Genomic DNA, 19,279 nt, shown 5'->3' on the forward strand with positions numbered 1-19,279 from the left:
AGCCTGACCCTCACCCGTCCCCTAATCCTAACCCGTACGCTAACACTAACCCGCGCCCTCACACACACGCTCCCCCTAAAGCGTTGCCGTACCCTCACCTGGACACTAAACCGTACCCGTCCCCTAACCCTAACCCTAGCCCGAACCCTAACCCTAACCCTTCCCCGAAGCCTGACCCTCACCCGTCCCCTAATCCTAACCCGTACGCTAACACTAACGAGCGCCCTCACACGCACGCTCCTCCAAAAGCGTTGCCGTACCCTCACCTGGACCCTAAACCGTCCCCGTCCCCTAACCCTAACCCTAGCCCGAACCCTAACCCTAACCCTTCCCCGAAGCCTGACCCTCACCCGTCCCCTAATCCTAACCCGTACGCTAACACTAACCCGCGCCCTCACACGCACGCTCCCCCTAAAGCGTTGCCGTACCCTCACCTGGACCCTAAACCGTCCCCGTCCCCTAACCCTAACCCTAGCCCGAACCCTAACCCTAACCCTTCCCCGAAGCCTGACCCTCACCCGTCCCCTAATCCTAAGCCGTACGCTAACACTAACGTGTGCCCTCACACGCACGCTCCCCCTAAAGCGTTGCCGTACCCTCACCTGGACCCTAAACCGTCCCCGTCCCCTAACCCTAACCCTAGCCCGAACCCTAACCCTAACCCTTCCCCGAAGCCTGACCCTCACCCGTCCCCTAATCCTAACCCGTACGCTAACACTAACCCGCGCCCTCACACGCACGCTCCCCCTAAAGCGTTGCCTTACCCTCACCTGGACCCGAAACCGTCCCCATCCCCTAACCCTAACCCTAGCCCGAACCCTAACCCTAACCCTTCCCCGAAGCCTGACCCTCACCCGTCCCCTAATCCTAACCCGTACGCTAACACTAACCCGCGCCCTCACACGCACGCTCCCCCTAAAGCGTTGCCGTACCCTCACCTGGACCCTAAACCGTCCCCGTCCCCTAACCCTAACCCTAGCCCGAACCCTAACTTAACCCTTCCCCGAAGCCTGACCCTCACCCGTCCCCTAATCCTAACCCGTACGCTAACACTCACCCGCGCCCTCACACGCACGCTCCCCCTAAAGCGTTGCCGTACCCTCACCTGGACCCGAAACCGTCTCCGTCCCCTAACCCTAACCCTAGCCCGAACCCTAACCCTAACCCTTCCCCGAAGCCTGACCCTCACCCGTCCCCTAATCCTAACCCGTATGCTAACACTAACCCGCGCCCTCACACGCACGCTCCCCCTAAAGCGTTGCCGTACCCTCACCTGGACACTAAACCGTCCCCGTCCCCTAACCCTAACCCTAGCCCGAACCCTAACCCTAACCCTTCCCCGAAGCCTGACCCTCACCCGTCCCCTAATCCTAACCCGTACGCTAACACTAACCCGCGCCCTCACACGCACGCTCCGCCTAAAGCGTTGCCGTTCCCTCACCTGGACCCTAAACCGTCCCCGTCCCCTAACCCTAACCCTAGCCCGAACCCTAACCCTAACCCTTCCCCGAAGCCTGACCCTCACCCGTCCCCTAATCCTAACCCGTACGCTAACACTCACCCGCGCCCTCACACACACGCTCCCCCTAAAGCGTTGCCGTACCCTCACCTGGACCCTAAACCGTACCCGTCCCCTAACCCTAACCCTAGCCCGAACCCTAACCCCAACCCTTCCCCGAAGCCTGACCCTCACCCGTCCCCTAATCCTAACCCGTACGCTAACACTAACCCGCGCCCTCACACGCACGCTCCCCCTAAAGCGTTGCCGTACCCTCACCTGGACCCTAAACCGTCCCCGTCCCCTAACCCTAACCCTAGCCCGAACCCTAACCCTAACCCTTCCCCGAAGCCTGACCCTCACCCGTCCACTAATCCTAACCCGTACGCTAACACTAACCCGCGCCCTCACACGCACGCTCCCCCTAAAGCGTTGCCGTACCCTCACCTGGACCCTAAACCGTCCCCGTCCCCTAACCCTAACCCTAGCCCGAACCCTAACCCTAACCCTTCCCCGAAGCCTGACACTCACCCGTCCCCTAATCCTAACCCGTACGCTAACACTAACCCGCGCCCTCACACGCACGCTCCCCCTGAAGCGTTGCCGTACCCTCACCTGGACCCTAAACCGTCCCCGTCCCCTAACCCTAACACTAGCCCGAACCCTAACCCTAACCCTTCCCTGAAGCCTGACCCTCACCCGTCCCCTAATCCTAACCCGTACGCTAACACTAACCCGCGCCCTCACACGCACGCTCCCCCTAAAGCGTTGCCGTACCCTCACCTGGACCCTAAACCGTCCCCGTCCCCTAACCCTAACCCTAGCCCGAACCCTAACCCTAACCCTTCCCCGAAGCCTGACCCTCACCCGTCCCCTAATCCTAACCCGTACGCTAACACTAACCCGCGCCCTCACACGCACGCTCCCCGTAAAGCGTTGCCGTACCCTCACCTGGACCCTAAACCGTCCCCGTCCCCTAACCCTAACCCTAACCCGAACCCTAACCCTAACCCTTCGCCGAAGCCTGACCCTCACCCGTCCCCTAATCCTAAGCCGTACGCTAACACTAACCTGCGCCCTCACACGCATGCTCCCCCTAAAGCGTTGCCGTAACCTCACCTGGACCCTAAACCGTCCCCGTCCCCTAACCCTAACCCTAGCCCGAACCCTAACCCTAACCCTTCCCCGAAGCCTGACCCTCACCCGTCCCCTAATCCTAACCCGTACGCTAACACTAACCCGCGCCCTCACACGCACGCTCCCCCTAAAGCGTTGCCTTACCCTCACCTCGACCCGAAACCGTCCCCATCCCCTAACCCTAACCCTAGCCCGAACCCTAACCCTAACCCTTCCCCGAAGCCTGACCCTCACCCGTCCCCTAATCCTAACCCGTACGCTAACACTAACCCGCGCCCTCACACGCACGCTCCCCCTAAAGCGTTGCCGTACCCTCACCTGGACCCGAAACCGTCTCCGTCCCCTAACCCTAACCCTAGCCCGAACCCTAACCCTAACCCTTCCCCGAAGCCTGACCCTCACCTGTCCCCTAATCCTAACCCGTACGCTAACACTAACGTGCGCCCTCACACGCACGCTCCCCCTAAAGCGTTGCCGTACCCTCACCTGGACCCTAAACCGTCCCCGTCCCCTAACCCTAACCCTAGCCCGAACCCTAACCCTAACCCTTCCCCGAAGCCTGACCCTCACCCGTCCCCTAATCCTAAGCCGTACGCTAACACTAACGTGCGCCCTCACACGCACGCTCCCCCTAAAGCGTTGCCGTACCCTCACCTGGACCCTAAACCGTCCCCGTCCCCTAACCATAACCCTAGCCCGAACCCTAACCCTAACCCTTCCCCGAAGCCTGACCCTCACCCGTCCCCTAATCCTAACCCGTACGCTAACACTCACCCGCGCCCTCACACGCACGCTCCCCCTAAAGCGTTGCCGTACCCTCACCTGGACCCTAAACCGTCCCCGTCCCCTAACCCTAACCCTAGCCCGAACCCTAACCCTAACCCTTCCCCGAAGCCTGACCCTCACCCGTCCCCTAATCCTAACCCGTACGCTAACACTCACCCGCGCCCTCACACGCACGCTCCCCCTAAAGCGTTGCCGTACCCTCACCTGGACCCTAAACCGTCCCCGTCCCCTAACCCTAACCCTAGCCCGAACCCTAACCCTAACCCTTCCCCGAAGCCTGACCCTCACCCGTCCCCTAATCCTAACCCGTACGCTAACACTAACCCGCGCCCTCACACGCACGCTCCCCCTAAAGCGTTGCCGTACCCTCACCTGGACCCGAAACCGTCTCCGTCCCCTAACCCTAACCCTAGACCGAACCCTAACCCTAACCCTTCCCCGAAGCCTGACCCTCACCCGTCCCCTAATCCTAACCCGTACGCTAACACTAACGTGCGCCCTCACACGCACGCTCCCCCTAAAGCGTTGCCGTACCCTCACCTGGACCCTAAACCGTCCCCGTCCCCTAACCCTAACCCTAGCCCGAACCCTAACCCTAACCCTTCCCCGAAGCGTGACCCTCACCCGTCCCCTAATCCTAACCCGTACGCTAACACTAACCCGCGCCCTCACACGCACGCTCCCCCTAAAGCGTTGCCGTACCCTCACCTGGACCCTAAACCGTCCCCGTCCCCTAACCCTAACCCTAGCCCGAACCCTAACCCTAACCCTTCCCCGAAGCCTGACCCTCACCCGTCCCCTAATCCTAACCCGTACGCTAACACTAACCCGCGCCCTCACACGCACGCTCCCCGTAAAGCGTTGCCGTACCCTCACCTGGACCCTAAACCGTCCCCGTCCCCTAACCCTAACCCTAGCCCGAACCCTAACCCTAACACTTCGCCGAAGCCTGACCCTCACCCGTCCCCTAATCCTAAGCCGTACGCTAACACTAACCTGCGCCCTCACACGCATGCTCCCCCTAAAGCGTTGCCGTAACCTCACCTGGACCCTAAACCGTCCCCGTCCCCTAACCCTAACCCTAGCCCGAACCCTAACCCTAACCCTTCCCCGAAGCCTGACCCTCACCCGTCCCCTAATCCTAACCCGTACGCTAACACTAACCCGTGCCCTCACACGCACGCTCCCCCTAAAGCGTTGCCGTACCCTCACCTGGACCCTAAACCGTCCCCGTCCCCTAATCCTAACCCTAGCCCGAACCCTAACCCTAACCCTTCCCCGAAGCCTGACCCTCACCCGTCCCCTAATCCTAACCCGTACGCTAACACTAACCCGCGCCCTCACACGCACGCTCCCCCTAAAGCGTTGCCGTACCCTCACCTGGACCCTAAACCGTCCCCGTCCCCTAACCCTAACCCTAGCCCGAACCCTAACCCTAACCCTTCCCCGAAGCCTGACCCTCACCCGTCCCCTAATCCTAACCCGTACGCTAACACTAACCCGCGCCCTCACACGCACGCTCCCCGTAAAGCGTTGCCGTACCCTCACCTGGACCCTAAACCGTCCCCGTCCCCTAACCCTAACCCTAACCCGAACCCTAACCCTAACCCTTCGCCGAAGCCTGACCCTCACCCGTCCCCTAATCCTAAGCCGTACGCTAACACTAACCTGCGCCCTCACACGCATGCTCCCCCTAAAGCGTTGCCGTAACCTCACCTGGACCCTAAACCGTCCCCGTCCCCTAACCCTAACCCTAGCCCGAACCCTAACCCTAACCCTTCCCCGAAGCCTGACCCTCACCCGTCCCCTAATCCTAACCCGTACGCTAACACTAACCCGCGCCCTCACACGCACGCTCCCCCTAAAGCGTTGCCTTACCCTCACCTCGACCCGAAACCGTCCCCATCCCCTAACCCTAACCCTAGCCCGAACCCTAACCCTAACCCTTCCCCGAAGCCTGACCCTCACCCGTCCCCTAATCCTAACCCGTACGCTAACACTAACCCGCGCCCTCACACGCACGCTCCCCCTAAAGCGTTGCCGTACCCTCACCTGGACCCGAAACCGTCTCCGTCCCCTAACCCTAACCCTAGCCCGAACCCTAACCCTAACCCTTCCCCGAAGCCTGACCCTCACCTGTCCCCTAATCCTAACCCGTACGCTAACACTAACGTGCGCCCTCACACGCACGCTCCCCCTAAAGCGTTGCCGTACCCTCACCTGGACCCTAAACCGTCCCCGTCCCCTAACCCTAACCCTAGCCCGAACCCTAACCCTAACCCTTCCCCGAAGCCTGACCCTCACCCGTCCCCTAATCCTAAGCCGTACGCTAACACTAACGTGCGCCCTCACACGCACGCTCCCCCTAAAGCGTTGCCGTACCCTCACCTGGACCCGAAACCGTCTCCGTCCCCTAACCCTAACCCTAGCCCGAACCCTAACCCTAACCCTTCCCCGAAGCCTGACCCTCACCCGTCCCCTAATCCTAACCCGTACGCTAACACTCACCCGCGCCCTCACACGCACGCTCCCCCTAAAGCGTTGCCGTACCCTCACCTGGACCCTAAACCGTCCCCGTCCCCTAACCCTAACCCTAGCCCGAACCCTAACCCTAACCCTTCCCCGAAGCCTGACCCTCACCCGTCCCCTAATCCTAACCCGTACGCTAACACTCACCCGCGCCCTCACACGCACGCTCCCCCTAAAGCGTTGCCGTACCCTCACCTGGACCCTAAACCGTCCCCGTCCCCTAACCCTAACCCTAGCCCGAACCCTAACCCTAACCCTTCCCCGAAGCCTGACCCTCACCCGTCCCCTAATCCTAACCCGTACGCTAACACTAACCCGCGCCCTCACACGCACGCTCCCCCTAAAGCGTTGCCGTACCCTCACCTGGACCCGAAACCGTCTCCGTCCCCTAACCCTAACCCTAGACCGAACCCTAACCCTAACCCTTCCCCGAAGCCTGACCCTCACCCGTCCCCTAATCCTAACCCGTACGCTAACACTAACGTGCGCCCTCACACGCACGCTCCCCCTAAAGCGTTGCCGTACCCTCACCTGGACCCTAAACCGTCCCCGTCCCCTAACCCTAACCCTAGCCCGAACCCTAACCCTAACCCTTCCCCGAAGCGTGACCCTCACCCGTCCCCTAATCCTAACCCGTACGCTAACACTAACCCGCGCCCTCACACGCACGCTCCCCCTAAAGCGTTGCCGTACCCTCACCTGGACCCTAAACCGTCCCCGTCCCCTAACCCTAACCCTAGCCCGAACCCTAACCCTAACCCTTCCCCGAAGCCTGACCCTCACCCGTCCCCTAATCCTAACCCGTACGCTAACACTAACCCGCGCCCTCACACGCACGCTCCCCGTAAAGCGTTGCCGTACCCTCACCTGGACCCTAAACCGTCCCCGTCCCCTAACCCTAACCCTAGCCCGAACCCTAACCCTAACACTTCGCCGAAGCCTGACCCTCACCCGTCCCCTAATCCTAAGCCGTACGCTAACACTAACCTGCGCCCTCACACGCATGCTCCCCCTAAAGCGTTGCCGTACCCTCACCTGGACCCTAAACCGTCCCCGTCCCCTAACCCTAACCCTAGCCCGAACCCTAACCCTAACCCTTCCCCGAAGCCTGACCCTCACCCGTCCCCTAATCCTAACCCGTACGCTAACACTAACCCGTGCCCTCACACGCACGCTCCCCCTAAAGCGTTGCCGTACCCTCACCTGGACCCTAAACCGTCCCCGTCCCCTAATCCTAACCCTAGCCCGAACCCTAACCCTAACCCTTCCCCGAAGCCTGACCCTCACCCGTCCCCTAATCCTAACCCGTACGCTAACACTAACCCGCGCCCTCACACGCACGCTCCCCCTAAAGCGTTGCCGTACCCTCACCTGGACCCTAAACCGTCCCCGTCCCCTAACCCTAACCCTAGCCAGAACCCTAACCCTAACCCTTCCCCGAAGCCTGACCCTCACCCGTCCCCTAATCCTAACCCGTACGCTAACACTAACCCGCGCCCTCACACACACGCTCCCCCTAAAGCGTTGCCGTACCCTCACCTGGACACTAAACCGTACCCGTCCCCTAACCCTAACCCTAGCCCGAACCCTAACCCTAACCCTTCCCCGAAGCCTGACCCTCACCCGTCCCCTAATCCTAACCCGTACGCTAACACTAACGAGCGCCCTCACACGCACGCTCCTCCAAAAGCGTTGCCGTACCCTCACCTGGACCCTAAACCGTCCCCGTCCCCTAACCCTAACCCTAGCCCGAACCCTAACCCTAACCCTTCCCCGAAGCCTGACCCTCACCCGTCCCCTAATCCTAACCCGTACGCTAACACTAACCCGCGCCCTCACACGCACGCTCCCCCTAAAACGTTGCCTTACCGTCACCTGGACCCGAAACCGTCCCCGTCCCCTAACCCTAACCCTAGCCCGAACCCTAACCCTAACCCTTCCCCGAAGCCTGACCCTCACCCGTCCCCTAATCCTAACCCGTACGCTAACACTAACCCGCGCCCTCACACGCACGCTCCCCCTAAAGCGTTGCCGTACCCTCACCTGGACCCTAAACCGTCCCCGTCCCCTAACCCTAACCCTAGCCCGAACCCTAACCCTAACCCTTCCCCGAAGCCTGACCCTCACCCGTCCCCTAATCCTAAGCCGTACGCTAACACTAACGTGTGCCCTCACACGCACGCTCCCCCTAAAGCGTTGCCGTACCCTCACCTGGACCCTAAACCGTCCCCGTCCCCTAACCCTAACCCTAGCCCGAACCCTAACCCTAACCCTTCCCCGAAGCCTGACCCTCACCCGTCCCCTAATCCTAACCCGTACGCTAACACTAACCCGCGCCCTCACACGCACGCTCCCCCTAAAGCGTTGCCTTACCCTCACCTGGACCCGAAACCGTCCCCATCCCCTAACCCTAACCCTAGCCCGAACCCTAACCCTAACCCTTCCCCGAAGCCTGACCCTCACCCGTCCCCTAATCCTAACCCGTACGCTAACACTAACCCGCGCCCTCACACGCACGCTCCCCCTAAAGCGTTGCCGTACCCTCACCTGGACCCTAAACCGTCCCCGTCCCCTAACCCTAACCCTAGCCCGAACCCTAACTTAACCCTTCCCCGAAGCCTGACCCTCACCCGTCCCCTAATCCTAACCCATACGCTAACACTCACCCGCGCCCTCACACGCACGCTCCCCCTAAAGCGTTGCCGTACCCTCACCTGGACCCGAAACCGTCTCCGTCCCCTAACCCTAACCCTAGCCCGAACCCTAACCCTAACCCTTCCCCGAAGCCTGACCCTCACCCGTCCCCTAATCCTAACCCGTATGCTAACACTAACCCGCGCCCTCACACGCACGCTCCCCCTAAAGCGTTGCCGTACCCTCACCTGGACACTAAACCGTCCCCGTCCCCTAACCCTAACCCTAGCCCGAACCCTAACCCTAACCCTTCCCCGAAGCCTGACCCTCACCCGTCCCCTAATCCTAACCCGTACGCTAACACTAACCCGCGCCCTCACACGCACGCTCCGCCTAAAGCGTTGCCGTTCCCTCACCTGGACCCTAAACCGTCCCCGTCCCCTAACCCTAACCCTAGCCCGAACCCTAACCCTAACCCTTCCCCGAAGCCTGACCCTCACCCGTCCCCTAATCCTAACCCGTACGCTAACACTCACCCGCGCCCTCACACACACGCTCCCCCTAAAGCGTTGCCGTACCCTCACCTGGACCCTAAACCGTACCCGTCCCCTAACCCTAACCCTAGCCCGAACCCTAACCCCAACCCTTCCCCGAAGCCTGACCCTCACCCGTCCCCTAATCCTAACCCGTACGCTAACACTAACCCGCGCCCTCACACGCACGCTCCCCCTAAAGCGTTGCCGTACCCTCACCTGGACCCTAAACCGTCCCCGTCCCCTAACCCTAACCCTAGCCCGAACCCTAACCCTAACCCTTCCCCGAAGCCTGACCCTCACCCGTCCACTAATCCTAACCCGTACGCTAACACTAACCCGCGCCCTCACACGCACGCTCCCCCTAAAGCGTTGCCGTACCCTCACCTGGACCCTAAACCGTCCCCGTCCCCTAACCCTAACCCTAGCCCGAACCCTAACCCTAACCCTTCCCCGAAGCCTGACCCTCACCCGTCCCCTAATCCTAACCCGTACGCTAACACTAACCCGCGCCCTCACACGCACGCTCCCCCTGAAGCGTTGCCGTACCCTCACCTGGACCCTAAACCGTCCCCGTCCCCTAACCCTAACACTAGCCCGAACCCTAACCCTAACCCTTCCCTGAAGCCTGACCCTCACCCGTCCCCTAATCCTAACCCGTACGCTAACACTAACCCGCGCCCTCACACGCACGCTCCCCCTAAAGCGTTGCCGTACCCTCACCTGGACCCTAAACCGTCCCCGTCCCCTAACCCTAACCCTAGCCCGAACCCTAACCCTAACCCTTCCCCGAAGCCTGACCCTCACCCGTCCCCTAATCCTAACCCGTACGCTAACACTAACCCGCGCCCTCACACGCACGCTCCCCCTAAAGCGTTGCCGTACCCTCACCTGGACCCTAAACCGTCCCCGTCCCCTAACCCTAACCCTAACCCGAACCCTAACCCTAACCCTTCGCCGAAGCCTGACCCTCACCCGTCCCCTAATCCTAAGCCGTACGCTAACACTAACCTGCGCCCTCACACGCATGCTCCCCCTAAAGCGTTGCCGTAACCTCACCTGGACCCTAAACCGTCCCCGTCCCCTAACCCTAACCCTAGCCCGCACCCTAACCCTAACCCTTCCCCGAAGCCTGACCCTCACCCGTCCCCTAATCCTAACCCGTACGCTAACACTAACCCGCGCCCTCACACGCACGCTCCCCCTAAAGCGTTGCCGTACCCTCACCTGGACCCTAAACCGTCCCCGGCCCCTAACCCTAACCCTAGCCCGAACCCTAACCCTAACCCTTCCCCGAAGCCTGACCCTCACCCGTCCCCTAATCCTAACCCGTACGCTAACACTAACCCGCGCCCTCACACACACGCTCCCCCTAAAGCGTTGCCGTACCCTCACCTGGACCCGAAACCGTCTCCGTCCCCTAACCCTAACCCTAGCCCGAACCGTAACCCTAACCCTTCCCCGAAGCCTGACCCTCACCTGTCCCCTAATCCTAACCCGTACGCTAACACTAACGTGCGCCCTCACACGCACGCTCCCCCTAAAGCGTTGCCGTACCCTCACCTGGACCCTAAACCGTCCCCGTCCCCTAACCCTAACCCTAGCCCGAACCCTAACCCTAACCCTTCCCCGAAGCCTGACCCTCACCCGTCCCCTAATCCTAAGCCGTACGCTAACACTAACGTGCGCCCTCACACGCACGCTCCCCCTAAAGCGTTGCCGTACCCTCACCTGGACCCGAAACCGTCTCCGTCCCCTAACCCTAACCCTAGCCCGAATCCTAACCCTAACCCTTCCCCGAAGCCTGACCCTCACCCGTCCCCTAATCCTAACCCGTACGCTAACACTCACCCGCGCCCTCACACGCACGCTCCCCCTAAAGCGTTGCCGTACCCTCACCTGGACCCTAAACCGTCCCCGTCCCCTAACCCTAACCCTAGCCCGAACCCTAACCCTAACCCTTCCCCGAAGCCTGACCCTCACCCGTCCCCTAATCCTAACCCGTACGCTAACACTCACCCGCGCCCTCACACGCACGCTCCCCCTAAAGCGTTGCCGTACCCTCACCTGGACCCTAAACCGTCCCCGTCCCCTAACCCTAACCCTAGCCCGAACCCTAACCCTAACCCTTCCCCGAAGCCTGACCCTCACCCGTCCCCTAATCCTAACCCGTACGCTAACACTAACCCGCGCCCTCACACGCACGCTCCCCCTAAAGCGTTGCCGTACCCTCACCTGGACCCGAAACCGTCTCCGTCCCCTAACCCTAACCCTAGACCGAACCCTAACCCTAACCCTTCCCCGAAGCCTGACCCTCACCCGTCCCCTAATCCTAACCCGTACGCTAACACTAACGTGCGCCCTCACACGCACGCTCCCCCTAAAGCGTTGCCGTACCCTCACCTGGACCCTAAACCGTCCCCGTCCCCTAACCCTAACCCTAGCCCGAACCCTAACCCTAACCCTTCCCCGAAGCCTGACCCTCACCCGTCCGCTAATCCTAACCCGTACGCTAACACTAACCCACGCCCTCACACGCACGCTCCCCCTAAAGCGTTGCCGTACCCTCACCTGGACCCTAAACCGTCCCCGTCCCCTAACCCTAACCCTAGCCCGAACCCTAACCCTAACCCTTCCCCGAAGCCTGACCCTCACCCGTCCCCTAATCCTAACCCGTACGCTAACACTAACCCGCGCCCTCACACGCACGCTCCCCGTAAAGCGTTGCCGTACCCTCACCTGGACCCTAAACCGTCCCCGTCCCCTAACCCTAACCCTAGCCCGAACCCTAACCCTAACCCTTCGCCGAAGCCTGACCCTCACCCGTCCCCTAATCCTAAGCCGTACGCTAACACTAACCTGCGCCCTCACACGCATGCTCCCCCTAAAGCGTTGCCGTAACCTCACCTGGACCCTAAACCGTCCCCGTCCCCTAACCCTAACCCTAGCCCGAACCCTAACCCTAACCCTTCCCCGAAGCCTGACCCTCACCCGTCCCCTAATCCTAACCCGTACGCTAACACTAACCCGCGCCCTCACACGCACGCTCCCCCTAAAGCGTTGCCTTACCCTCACCTGGACCCGAAACCGTCCCCATCCCCTAACCCTAACCCTAGCCCGAACCCTAACCCTAACCCTTCCCCGAAGCCTGACCCTCACCCGTCCCCTAATCCAACCCGTACGCTAACACTAACCCGTGCCCTCACACGCACGCTCCCCCTAAAGCGTTGCCTTACCCTCACCTGGACCCTAAACCGTCCCCGTCCCCTAACCCTAACCCTAGCCCGAACCCTAACCCTAACCCTTCCCCGAAGCCTGACCCTCACCCGTCCCCTAATCCTAACCCGTACGCTAACACTAACCCGCTCCCTCACAAGCACGCTCCCCCTAAAGCGTTGCCGTACCCTCACCTGGACCCTAAACCGTCCCCGTCCCCTAACCCTAACCCTAGCCCGAACCCTAACCCTAACCCTTCCCCGAAGCCTGACCCTCACCCGTCCCCTAATCCTAACCCGTACGCTAACACTAACCCGCGCCCTCACACGCACTCTCCCCCTAAAGCGTTGCCGTACCCTCACCTGGACCCAAAACCGTCTCCGTAGCCTAACCCTAACCCTAGCCCGAACCCTAACCCTAACCCTTCCCCGAAGCCTGACCCTCACCCGTCCCCTAATCCTAACCCGTACGCTAACACTAACCCGCGCCCTCACACGCACGCTCCCCCTAAAGCGTTTCCGTACCCTCACCTGGACACTAAACCGTCCCCGTCCCCTAACCCTAACCCTAGCCCGCACCCTAACCCTAACCCTTCCCCGAAGCCTGACCCTCACCCGTCCCCTAATCCTAACCCGTACGCTAACACTAACCCGCGCCCTCACACGCACGCTCCGCCTAAAGCGTTGCCGTTCCCTCACCTGGACCCTAAACCGTCCCCGTCCCCTAACCCTAACCCTAGCCCGAACCCTAACCCTAACCCTTCCCCGAAGCCTGACCCTCACCCGTCCCCTAATCCTAACCCGTACGCTAACACTCACCCGCGCCCTCACACACAGGCTCCCCCTAAAGCGTTGCCATACCCTCACCTGGACCGTAAACCGTCCCCGTCCCCTAACGCTAACCCTAGCCCGAACCCTAACCCTAACCCTTCCCCGAAGCCTGACCCTCACCCGTCCCCTAATCCTAACCCGTACGCTAACACTAACCCGCGCCCTCACACGCACGCTCCCCCTAAAGCGTTGCCGTACCCTCACCTGGAACCTAAACCGTCCCCGTCCCCTAACCCTAACCCTAGCCCGAACCCTAACCCTAACCCTTCCCTGAAGCCTGACCCTCACCCGTCCACTAATCCTAACCCGTACGCTAACACTAACCCGCGCCCTCACACGCACGCTCCCCCTAAAGCGTTGCCGTACCCTCACCTGGACCCTAAACCGTCCCCGTCCCCTAACCCTAACCCTAGCCCGAACCCTAACCCTAACCCTTCCCCGAAGCCTGACCCTCACCCGTCCCCTAATCCTAACCCGTACGCTAACACTAACCCGCGCCCTCACACGCACGCTCCCCCTAAAGCGTTGCCGTACCCTCACCTGGACCCTAAACCATCCCCGTCCCCTAACCCTAACCCTAGCCCGAACCCTAACCCTAACCCTTCCCCGAAGCCTGACCCTCACCCGTCCCCTAATCCTAACCCGTACGCTCACACTAACCCGCGCCCTCACATGCACGCTCCCCCTAAAGCGTTGCCTTACCCTCACCTGGACCCGAAACCGTCCCCGTCCCCTAACCCTAAACCTAGCCCGAACCCTAACCCTAACCCTTCCCCGAAGCCTGACCCTCACCCGTCCCCTAATCCTAACCCGTACGCTAACACTAACGTGCGCCCTCACACGCACGCTCCCCCTAAAGCGTTGCCGTACCCTCACCTGGACCCGAAACCGTCCCCGTCCCCTAACCCTAACCCTAGCCCGAACCCTAACCCTAACCCTTCCCCGAAGCCTGACCCTCACGCGTCCCCTAATCCTAACCCGTACGCTAACACTCACCCGCGCCCTCACACGCACGCTCCCCCTAAAGCGTTGCCGTACCCTCACCTGGACCCTAAACCGTCCCCGTCCCCTAACCCTAACCCTAGCCCGAACCCTAACCCTAACCCTTCCCCGAAGCCTGACCCTCACCCGTCCCCTAATCCTAACCCGTACGCTAACACTCACCCGCGCCCTCACACGCACGCTCCCCCTAAAGCGTTGCCGTACCCTCACCTGGACCCTAAACCATCCCCGTCCCCTAACCCTAACCCTAGCCCGAACCCTAACCCTAACCCTTCCCCGAAGCCTGACCCTCACCCGTCCCCTAATCCTAACCCGTACGCTAACACTAACGTGCGCCCTCACACGCACGCTCCCCCTAAAGCGTTGCCGTACCCTCACCTGGACCCTAAACCGTCCCCGTCCCCTAACCCTAACCCTAGCCCGAACCCTAACCCTAAACCTTCCCCGAAGCCTGACCCTCACCCGTCCCCTAATCCTAACCCGTACGCTAACACTAACGTGCGCCCTCACACGCACGCTCCCCCTAAAGCGTTGCCGTACCCTCACCTGGACCCTAAACCGTCCCCGTCCCCTAACCCTAACCCTAGCCCGAACCCTAACCCTAACCCTTCCCCGAAGCCTGACCCTCACATGTCCCCTAATCCTAACCCGTACGCTAACACTAACCCGTGCCCTCACACGCACGCTCCCCCTAAAGCGTTGCCGTACCCTCACCTGGACCCTAAACCGTCCCCGTCCCCTAACCCTAACCCTAGCCCGAACCCTAACCCTAACACTTCCCCGAAGCCTGACCCTCACCCGTCCCCTAATCCTAACCCGTACGCTAACACTAACCCGCGCCCTCACACGCACGCTCCCCCTAAAGCGTTGCCGTACCCTCACCTGGACCCTAAACCGTCCCCGTCCCCTAACCCTAACCCTAGCCCGAACCCTAACCCTAACCCTTCCCCGAAGCCTGACCCTCACCCGTCCCCTAATCCTAAGCCGTACGCTAACACTAACGTGCGCCCTCAGACGCACGCTCCCCCTAAAGCGTTGCCGTACCCTCACCTGGACCCTAAACCGTCTCCGTCCCCTAACCCTAACCCTAGCCCGAACCCTAACCCTAACCCTTCCCCGAAGCCTAACCCTCACCCGTCCCCTAATACTAACCCGTACGCTAACACTAACCCGCGCCCTCACACGCACGCTCCCCCTAAAGCGTTGCCGTAACCTCACCTGGACCCTAAACCGTCCCCGTCCCCTAACCATAACCCTAGCCCGAACCCTAATCCTAACCCTTCCCCGAAGCCTGACCCTCACCCGTCCCCTAATCCTAACCCGTACGCTAACACTAACCCGCGCCCTCACACGCACGCTCCCCCTAAAGCGTTGCCCTACCCTCACCTGGACCCTAAACCGATCCCGTCCCCTAACCCTAACCCTAGCCCGAACCCTAACCCTAAACCTTCCCCGAAGCCTGACCCTCACCCGTCCCCTAATCCTAACCCGTACGCTAACACTAACGCGCGCCCTCACACGCACGCTCCCCCTAAAGCGTTGCCGTACCCTCACCTGGACCCTAAACCGTCCCCGTACCCTAACCCTAACCCTAGCCCGAACCCTAACCCTAACCCTTCCCCGAAGCCTGACCCTCACCCGTCCCCTAATCCTAATCCGTACGCTAACACTAACCCGCGCCCTCACACGCACGCCCCCCCTAAAGCGTTTCTGTACCCTCACCTGGACCCTAAACCGTCCCCGTCCCCTAACCCTAACCCTAGCCCGAACCCTAACCCTAACCCTTCCCCGAAGCCTGACCCTCACCCGTCCCCTAATCCTAACCTGTACGCTAACACTAACCCGCTCCCTCACACGCACGCCCCCCCTAAAGCGTTTCTGTACCCTCACCTGGACCCTAAACCGTCCCCGTCCCCTAACCCTAACCCTAGCCCGAACCCTAACCCTAACCCTTCCCCGAAGCCTGACCCTCACCCGTCCCCTAATCCTAACCCGTACGCTAACACTAACCCGCGCCCTCACACGCACGCTCCCCCTAAAGCGTTGCCGTACCCTCACCTGGACCCTAAACCGTCCCCGTCCCCTAACCCTAACCCTAGCCCGAACCCTAACCCTAACCCTTCCCCGAAGCCTGACCCTCACCCGTCCCCTAATCCTAACCCGTACGCTAACACTCACCCGCGCCCTCACACGCACGCTCCCCCTAAAGCGTTGCCGTACCCTCACCTGGACCCGAAACCGTCCCCGTCCCCTAACCCTAACCCTAGCCCGAACCCTAACCCTAACCCTTCCCCGAAGCCTGACCCTCACCCGTCCCGTAATCCTAACCCGTACGCTAACACTAACCCGCGCCCTCACACGCACGCTCCCCCTAAAGCGTTGCCGTACCCTCACCTGGACCCTAAACCGTCCCCGTCCCCTAACCCTAACCCTAGCCCGAACCCTAACCCTAACACTTCCCCGAAGCCTGACCCTCACCCGTCCCCTAATCCTAACCCGTACGCTAACACTAACCCGCGCCCTCACACGCACGCTCCCCCTAAAGCGTTGCCGTACCCTCACCTGGACCCTAAACCGTCCCCGTCCCCTAACCCTAACCCTAGCCCGAACCCTAACCCTAACCCTTCCCCGAAGCCTGACCCTCACCCGTCCCCTAATCCTAACCCGTACGCTAACACTAACCCGCGCCCTCACACGCACGCTCCCCCTAAAGCGTTGCCGTACCCTCACCTGGACCCTAAACCGTCCCCGTCCCCTAACCCTAACCCTAGCCCGAACCCTAACCCTATCCCTTCCCCGAAGGCTGACCCTCACCCGTCCCCTAATCCTAACCCGTACGCTAACACTAACCCGCGCCCTCACACGCACGCTCCCCCTAAAGCGTTGCCGTACCCTCACCTGGACCCTAAACCGTCCCCGTCCCCTAACCCTAACCCTAGCCCGAACCCTAACCCTAACCCTTCCCCGAAGCCTGACCCTCACCCGTCCCCTAATCCTAACCCGTACGCTAACACTCACCCGCGCCCTCACACGCACGCTCCCCCTAAAGCGTTGCCGTACCCTCACCTGGACCCTAAACCGTCCCCGTCCCCTAACCCTAACCCTAGCCCGAACCCTAACCCTAACCCTTCCCCGAAGCCTGACCCTCACCCGTCCCCTAATCCTAACCCGTACGCTAACACTAACCCACGCCCTCACACGCACGCTCCCCCTAAAGCGTTGCCGTACCCTCACCTGGACCCTAAACCGTCCCCGTCCCCTAACCCTAACCCTAGCCCGAACCCTAACCCTAACCCTTCCCCGAAGACTGACCCTCACCCGTCCCCTAATCCTAACCCGTACGCTAACACTAACCCGCGCCCTCACACGCACGCTCCCCTAAAGCGTTGCCGTACCCTCACCTGGACCCTAAACCGTCCCCGGCCCCTAACCCTAACCCTAGCCCGAACCCTAAACCTAACCCTTCCCCGAAGCCTGACCCTCACCCGTCCCCTAATCCTAACCCGTACGCTAACACTAACCCGCGCCCTCACACGCACGCTCCCCCTAAAGCGTTGCCGTACCCTCACCTGGACCGTAAACAATCCCCGTCCCCTAACCCTAACCGTAGCCCGAACCGTAACCCTAACCCTTCCCCGAAGCCTGACCCTCACCCGTCCCCTAATCCTAACCCGTACGCTAACACTAACCCGCGCCCTCACACGCACGCTCCCCCTAAAGCATTGCCGTACCCTCACCTGGACCCTAAACCGTCCCCGGCCCCTAAACCTAACCCTAGCCCGAACCCTAACCCTAACCCTTCCCCGAAGCCTGACCCTCACCCGTCCCCTAATCCTAACCCGTACGCTAACACTAACCCGCGCCCTCACACGCACGCTCCCCCTAAAGCGTTTCGTACCCTCACCTGGACCCTAAACCTTCCCCGTCCCCTAACCCTAACCCTAGCCCGAACCCTAACCCTAACCCTTCCCCGAAGCCTGACCCTCACCCGTCCCCTAATCCTAACCCGTACGCTAACACTAACCCGCGCCCTCACACGCACGCTCCCCCTAAAGCGTTGCCGTACCCTCACCTGGACCCTAAACCGTCCCCGTCCCCTAACCCTAACCCTAGCCCGAACCCTAACCCTAACCCTTCCCCGAAGCCTGACCCTCACCCGTCCCCTAATCCTAACCCGTACGCTAACTCTAACCCGCGCCCTCACACGCACACTCCCCCTAAAGCGTTGCCGTACCCTCACCTGGACACTAAACCGTCCCCGTCCCCTAACCCTAACCCTAGCCCGAACCCTAACCCTAACCCTTCCCCGAAGCCTGACCCTCACCCGTCCCCTAATCCTAACCTGTACGGTAACACTAACCTGCGCCCTCAGACGCACGCTCCCCCTAAATCGTTGCCGTACCCTCACCTGGACCCTAAACCGTCCCCGTCCCCTAACCCTAACCCTAGCCCGAACCCTAACCCTAACCCTTCCCCGAAGCCTGACCCTCACCCGTCCCCTAATCCTAAGCCGTACGCTAACACTAACGCGCGCCCTCACACGCATGCTCCCCCTAAAGCGTTGCCGTACCCTCACCTGGACCCTAAACCGTCCCCGTCCCCTAACCCTAACCCTAGCCCGAACCCTAACCCTAACCCTTCCCAGAAGCCTGACCCTCACCCGACCCCTAATCCTAACCCGTACGCTAACACTAACCCGCGCCCTCACACGCACGCTCCCCCTAAAACGTTGCCGTACCCTCACCTGGACCATAAACCGTCCCCGTCCCCTAACCCTAACCCTAGCCCGAACCCTAACCCTAACCCTTCCCCGAAGCCTGACCCTCACCCGTCCCCTAATCCTAACCCGTACGCTAACACTAACCCGCGCCCTCACACGCACGCTCCCTCTAAAGCGTTGCCGTACCCTCACCTGGACCCTAAACCGTCCCCGTCCCCTAACCCTAACCCTAGCCCGAACCCTAACCCTAACCCTTCCCAGAAGCCTGACCCTCACCCGACCCCTAATCCTAACCCGTACGCTAACACTAACCCGCGCCCTCACACGCACGCTCCCCCTAAAACGTTGCCGTACCCTCACCTGGACCATAAACCGTCCCCGTCCCCTAACCCTA

This window comes from Delphinus delphis, chromosome 12, assembly GCF_949987515.2.
Source record: "Delphinus delphis chromosome 12, mDelDel1.2, whole genome shotgun sequence".
NCBI lineage: Eukaryota > Metazoa > Chordata > Mammalia > Artiodactyla > Delphinidae > Delphinus > Delphinus delphis.